The sequence below is a fragment of the Podarcis muralis genome, chromosome 14 (assembly GCF_964188315.1).
Source record: "Podarcis muralis chromosome 14, rPodMur119.hap1.1, whole genome shotgun sequence".
NCBI classification, from domain to species: domain Eukaryota; kingdom Metazoa; phylum Chordata; class Lepidosauria; order Squamata; family Lacertidae; genus Podarcis; species Podarcis muralis.
In genome coordinates, this window is record NC_135668.1 from 52,052,490 (window position 1) to 52,058,720 (window position 6,231).

The 6,231-nt window shown below is 46.8% G+C and overlaps 1 non-coding gene across 1 annotated transcript; it reads right to left on the reverse strand.

Moving 5' to 3' along the window:
* Positions 1 to 4,434: 4,434 nt before the first annotated feature.
* LOC114585014 (U2 spliceosomal RNA) lies at positions 4,435 to 4,626 on the reverse strand. Its single transcript, XR_003703787.2, has one exon. It is a non-coding gene; the product is annotated as a U2 spliceosomal RNA (small nuclear RNA).
* Between the last annotated feature and the right edge of the window lie 1,605 nt (positions 4,627 to 6,231).

The window sequence follows — 6,231 nt, forward strand, 5'->3', positions numbered from 1 at the left end:
GCAAACCAGGACACTTACTTCCGGGTTTGTGGCATTCGGGAGCTGATTTGTTCGGCAACTGAGCCATTTGAGAACCAAAGTAGAGTCATACCTTGGGTTACAGCCGCTTCAGGTTGGTTTTTTTTATTTTGGGTTACGGACTGCCGAATCCTGGAAGTACTGGAACGGGTTACTTCCGGGTTTCAGTGGTTGTGCATGCACAGAAGCGCTAAATTGCGCAGAAGCACTGAATCGCAACCTGCGCGTGCGCAGACACGCAGACGCGGGTTGAGAACACTGCGGGTTGAGAACCTGTATCCCACATGGATCACGTTCGCAACCCGAGCATCCACTGTATTACTGTACTCGTAAGTGGGTGTTGCTAGGCTCTTAAGTGAACATTAAGGCACATTGACACAAATTTGTGTGCATATAGGTGCGAATGTTGGTCTCTCTGAGCAAATTAAGGCCACATTCACACTGTGATCTTGAAATTCTTTGGTGCCACTATAAACAGTCATGGCTTCCCCCAAAGAATTCTGGGAGCTGTAGTTTGTTAAGGCAGTTGTTATTCTCACCACGGAGCTGGGAAGAGAGATTCATTGTGAAACCACTCTGGGAATCGTCGGGGAATAGGGGTCTGTGCTAACAATTCTCAGCGCCTTTAATGAAGCTGCAGCTCCCAGAATCCTTTGGGGGAAGCCATGACCAAGTGGTATCATGGTGCTTTCAAGGTATTGTGCGAATGTGGCCTGGCCCTCATCACACAGCATGTATAGACGCTCCAGAGAGGTGTTTTCTGAGAGGCGTAAAGGAAAAAGACAGAAAAAGAAGAACAGAGGTGTTCTCATCGCTCTCCGCAATGGAATTAAGTGCCTTCATTCCAATCCTGTGTACATCCTCAGCATGTAGCTCTTTGAACCATGACTCTGGGGCTGGGTGGGGAGGCGAGAAGGAAAATGAGGTCACTCAAGCCGGTGTCCAAACCACCAGCCCCTTGGAAGCCAGAGGGCTCTGAAGGAGGCTGCTTTGCATAACCCTAGCACAATTTCCCAGGCCAGACGAGAGAGTCTCCCTTGCCTGGGGAAGTGTGGATCCATGAGCTAGACTCAGAAATATGCTCTGCTAACACAGCAAGGCTGGGGAATGTATGAGCCAACCCCGTGGCGCAGGACCAGCGCGTCCCCAGGTCTTTGTCTTCTCTTCAGAAGCGGTGACTGATGGCTGTGAGTTGGGTCGCTGCAGCTGCCATCTGCTCTCGCTGCAACCTGGGGGTCCTGAATCCCGGGAGACCTGTGTCGAGGAATGCAAGCTGCACTGATGCACATCCCATCTGTTGCCTCCTCCCCACAATTCCCCCAGCGCTGCACTGAGGCGGAGAGTTCACCCCTCTCTGGCTTCAGAGCAAGCCATTGCAGACGCAAAGCAGAGAGACCCTGGCAATCTTCCAGACCGGTGCTTTTCCACGGGTGAATTCTGCAGCGTGTCGTTGACTCAGTGGCAATGCATTAATGGTGGACTAACCGTGGGCGGTCCACACATCACTCTACTTTATTGCTTTCACTAGCTCATCAGCCTCTTCTGCTAGATTCCAAACAGGCCTGGAAGGGAATCAGGCTACCAGCCAACTAACTCCCCCAAACTGATAACAATATAGATGTTTCATGCCTTCCATTTCCGGACTGTCTTTCTCCTCCACCTCCCACCTTAAAGAGCCCCTGTGGTTTCACACTTTGCAGTAAGGACTTGGTGGGACACAGTTACAGGTTTCTGGCCTTGCCCTCACATAAGACGCCCTCTCAGCTGCCACTGACACAATATTCTCTTTGCGCAGCACAGCAGCCAATATAGTGCTATTAAAGATCAGTTTGCTTGTGGCTTTTTTGTGAATATAATTTATGATGCTGCATTTAGGGGAAATGTGTAGCTTGACGGTATGTCCATTATCCTGGACCAGAATAGCACCCTAATTCCAAAGGCTTCCCATTTATTGTGCATTTGTCAACCCCACACGCCAGGACATGGGCAGGATCCCTACAGACTGTTGGGTTGTTGGGTTGTTGTTGTTGCAGTATGTGTTCTGCAGCTTCTCACTAATGCAATGAATGCAATCTTTTATTTATTTATTATTTCATAAAATTTATACAGGGCTTGATTGTAAAGAACCTTAAAGCATTAGGGATGGATTTATCCTGGACTATCTAAATCTCATTCTTGATTAGTTGTTGTGTGATGCTTCCTGGTGTTATTGCATTATTCTGTCTAGAGGGGCACTCCTGTGTTATTACACACCAAAAGCAGGGCAGAAAAGATGATGCCCTAAACTTGGAGCATAAAGGGGTTAAGACCACAGAGTAAAATTCCTAGACTCAACTAGGTCCCACCTTCTCCTTATCCAGTGAGGATAAGAGAAGGTATGTAACTCTTTCAGTTACATGGCAGAGACATAGGTAGGGAGAGAGAGGGAGAGAGGGTGGTGGGGGAACAGGACGAGAAGGCTTTGATTCATCCCTCACTGGGTAAGAGAAGGTGTGACCTAGGAATCTAACTCTGTGGTCTTAACCCCTTCATGCACTAACTAGCACTCATGCATAGTTACGTTTGACTGCAATCTCCCACAATCACTGCCTCCTGTGGGAGTGAGTTCCATGTTTTATGCACCACAAGAGGAAGGACATTTGTTTAGCTGTCCTGAATCTTCCAGCTTTCAGCCCTACTCTCTTTCTTCACACCACGCATAATTTTATAAATGTCTATCATGTCACCTCTTACTCTATTTTTCTCTAAACTAAAAAGTCCCAAATGCTACAACCTTTCCTCAAAGGTAAGTTACCAGTTCCTATCTAGTTGGAGCTTTCCAAGGTCTTTCCCAGTTTGATACTGGAGAGCTTTTCAGTTAAGAGATGCCAGGTGTGCTGCATTCAAAAATACCATCCAAATAACAACAACAACAACAATAAATTATTTATACCCTGCCCATCTGGCTGGGCTTCCCCAGCCACTCTGGGCGGCTTCCAACAAAATATTAAAATACCGTAATGCATTAAACATCAAAAGCTTCCCTAAACAGGGCTGCCCTCAGATGTCTTCTAAAAGTCTGGTGGTTGTGGTTCTCTTTTACATCTGGTGGGGGGGGCGTTCCACAGGGTGGGTGCCACTACTGAGAAGGCCCTCTGCCTGGTTCCCTGTAACTTGGCTTCTCACAGTGAGGGAACCACCAGAAGGCCCTCAGCGTTGGACCTCAGCGTCCGGGCAGAACGATGGGGGTGGAGACGCTCCTTCAGATATACTGGACCTTTCTTTCCTCTGTTGCTGTGTACTAAGACAAACGTTGCTGCAACCTTGTGTTAAGGACCTTTCCTGCACTTCTGCATGGAGCCTGACACCAGCGGCCAAAGTTCATCAGACCGGGCAGTAGGGATTGAACCCAGGAGCTTCTGAACACAGAACATTTGCTGTACCTCTGAGCTATGACCTTGTCCATTAAAGATGTAGAGTTGCTTGGGCCGGAGAACAGCTGTTGGGAGTGAGGTTTTCCCATTCTCCCAAGCCAGTCTAAGCTGAAAGCAGTCAGCAGAATCCCAAATGCAGCAGCGTCAATGATTAACTCACTCCTCTGGGATAATATCTCCATCTCTGCAGCCTAATCTCTCTCCCAATTACCCTCTTCTGTTTGCACAAGTGCCCACTCAGCAACAGATGTTTTATTTGAGTAACCTCACAAAAGGGCAGGTTGTGTGTGTGGTGGTGGTGGTGGGGTTTTGCTGGCCTTTTAAGAGCACTGAGCAACTGGCTAGCATCCCTGCTCAGTTAAACTCTCCTGGCTCAGGAGTGACTCCCATCGCACAGCAAAAGAGCATGGCACATGCTCCACAGAGATGATGGCTGAGGTTCTGGGGGATGCTTTAGGGACAAACGAGAAAGCAAGCAGGGAGCCAGGCCTGGGGCAGGGGTAAGGTGGGGGGCAGCCGGAATAGAATAGAAGGGGACAAGGGAGCTCCCAGAGACTGGTGGAGGAAAAAAAGCAGAGCAGGTTGTGATTTCAGGGAGCTGAAGCTATCAGGGCATTGCTAGATACCTAAAGCCGTGACACATGTCTACATATAATTTTCACCTTGCATTTATTTCATCTGATTTTAAACTATTAGGACTTGCTGATCAGAAGGTCAGCGGTTCAAATCCCCGCGACAGGGTGAGCTCCCGTTGCTCGGTCCCTGCTCCTGCCAACCTAGCAGTTCAAAAGCACGTCAAGTGCAAGTAGATAAATAGGTACCACTCTGGTGGGAAGGTAAACGGCATTTCCGTGCGCTGCTCTGGTTCACCAGAAGCAGCTTAGTCATGCTGGCCACATGACCCAGAAGCTTTACGCCGGCTCCCTTGGCCAATAAAGCGAGATGAGCGCCGCAACCCCAGAGTCGGTCACGACTGGACCTAATGGTCAGGCGTCCCTTTACCTTTACCTATGTTGCTCCTAGAGAGCATGCAATGCCAGGTCAGTGTGTGGACTGCACTGAGCAAAGCTCTTATCCAAGCTCCTAGTTTCCAAAACCATTTCAATATATATTTCTTACATTAAGAACATATCAGATATTCAACTGATCTGAACGGGTGCTACGCTTGATCTTAGACGAAAGGCTGAGAAGCGACGTGCATTGAATGGTTTTGACTTCCACGAAAATGTGTGCATAGGTTTGCAACTTCAGCTTTGTTGGACTCTGTCTTAAATTTCTACATTAGCTGCCTAAACATTTATTTAAAGAGAAAGGTGTATAAAATCCTATGAGTTTGGGGAGGGTTAGTCTGGATGATGTACTAAGTCGAATGCATGAGAGAAAGCTTGCTCAAATGGTCCCTTTGTCTAGGCAATGGCTTTGGCTGACTAGTTAAGCACCACAGTTAGCATAACCAAAGAAATTGCTTTGTGCCACAGGAAAAATGGGTAGACCTTCCCTTCCCTCCCTAGCTGTTAGGTAAAATTAAAGGACCCCTGGACAGTTAAGTCCAGTCAAAGGTGACTATGGGGTGCGTCGCTCATGGTAGGAGAACATAAGTCACTGTAGTGTGTGAGCTGAGCTGGAAGCAGGCAGGAAGCTGGAGACACAGAGACATGCTTGCTCTGTGCTGGATCCAAAGCTGCGACTAATAGAGAAGCAAGATCTTTTGGTGTGTTGGTGCTGTGAGCCCTTCCAATTTATGCTCAGTTTCTATATATACTAAAACCATGTATGCTATTATTTTTATCTATCTATATCTATTATCTATCTATCTATCTATATCTATCTATCTATCTATCATCTATCATCTATCATCTATCTATATCTCAATTTTTTTGTTTTACAATTTAAAATGTTCATTTAAACATCCTTAAAATATCAATGACTTCCCTTCTTCTCTTTCCATGGTTCACTTTGCATATCATAAATCCCTGCATATTTTACAAAAACTAAACCATTCAGTGTTCCAATATTACATCCATCAAAACTTATTTACAGTGTTGAATTTATCTTAATGCTGCCAACATTTTCAAGTGTACACAGTTCCGCCCCCCCCACGTATTCAATAAAGGTTTTCCAATCTTCTCTAAGCCTATGTTCTTCTTGTTCTCTTATTCTATATGTTATGTCTGCAAGTTGTGCATATTCTGTGAACTTAAGTTGCCGTTCTTCTTGAGTTGTGACCACGCTCATTTTCCATGAAACCATGTATCCTAAAGACATGACAGTTTGTTGACCTTCACGCCAAGGAAACAGAACACTGGGAAAGTTTGAATGTGAGTGCTCAGAGTTTGGGATGGTGTGTAAACTAGATCTATATAGCCACATATGAACCCCAAACATGCCTACCAAAAGGGCTGTGTGGGGGAACTGTGCAGAAGCCTCTAAACCAGGGGTCAGCAAACATTTTCAGCAGGGAGCCGGTCAAATGTCCCTCAGACCTTGTGAGGGAACAGACTATATTTTTTGGGGGGGGGGGGGGAAATGAACGAATTCCTATATCCCACAAAATAACCCAGAGATGCATTTTAAATAAAAGGACACATTCTACTCATGTAAAAAGACGCTGATTCCCAGACCGTCCGCAGGCCAGATTGAGAAGGCGATTGGGCTGGATCCGGCCCCCAGGCCTCCGTTTGCCTACCCATGCTCTAAACAGCCACCCCTCCATCTCTCTTGGCAGCCTTGCACATGCAATGCGCGACTTCTCACCCCTTCTAACATTCAGCTTGAAGGTTAGGCTCAGCGTTGGCGTGAC